The sequence below is a fragment of the Seriola lalandi genome, unplaced genomic scaffold (assembly GCF_002814215.2).
Source record: "Seriola lalandi dorsalis isolate HSWRI2012SDOR001 ecotype SW California unplaced genomic scaffold, Sedor1 jcf7180001991930, whole genome shotgun sequence".
In the NCBI taxonomy this organism is placed as follows: domain Eukaryota; kingdom Metazoa; phylum Chordata; class Actinopteri; order Carangiformes; family Carangidae; genus Seriola; species Seriola lalandi.
The window spans coordinates 1-517 of record NW_019462596.1 but is presented as its reverse complement, the minus strand read 5'-3'; the positions used below and the strand labels follow the sequence as shown (position 1 = coordinate 517).

The 517-nt window shown below is 42.7% G+C and overlaps 1 long non-coding RNA gene across 1 annotated transcript; it reads left to right on the top strand.

Annotated features, from left to right (window-relative positions):
* Positions 1-52: 52 nt before the first annotated feature.
* On the top strand, positions 53-517 carry LOC111660761 (uncharacterized). The gene is made up of 3 exons (XR_002761174.2): positions 53-164; positions 257-338; positions 457-517. It is a non-coding gene; the product is annotated as an uncharacterized LOC111660761 (long non-coding RNA).

Genomic DNA, 517 nt, shown 5'->3' with positions numbered 1-517 from the left:
TTTTTTACTGACTCAGTGATAAAATGGACTTTAGGTTTATTTTCATATTATTACATGTACAAAACGTTGTTGTAGAAACACATCAACAACAAAGGCTTGTCTGGACTTCTGTGCAGAAACAACAGGATGTGGAACAAGGAGAAGCAGAGTCCGCCTGCCGACCGGTGAGTTTCATGTTTTATAATAAAGTAATAATAGAAAACGCTTTAATAACTAACGACAGTTGATGTGAAACCTCAGGTGTTTTTCTCCTCAGGGGACATGCCGTCGCCATCATCATCTTCTTACTTGGTTTGGGAACTCTGCTGCCGTGGAACTTCTTCATCACGGCCTCCCAGGTTTCCCGCCCACGCCTTCACCTTCATGTGACACAGAAAGAAAGTGTTTGTGCGTCCTGTGGAAACACTTAGGTTTTTTAAATCAAACTTTATTTTCTTCTTTTTCTTCCTCTTTAAGTATTTTAACGGACGCCTCATGGTTGCCAACGCCACCTCTAACGCCACGTCAGGCGGCGCCA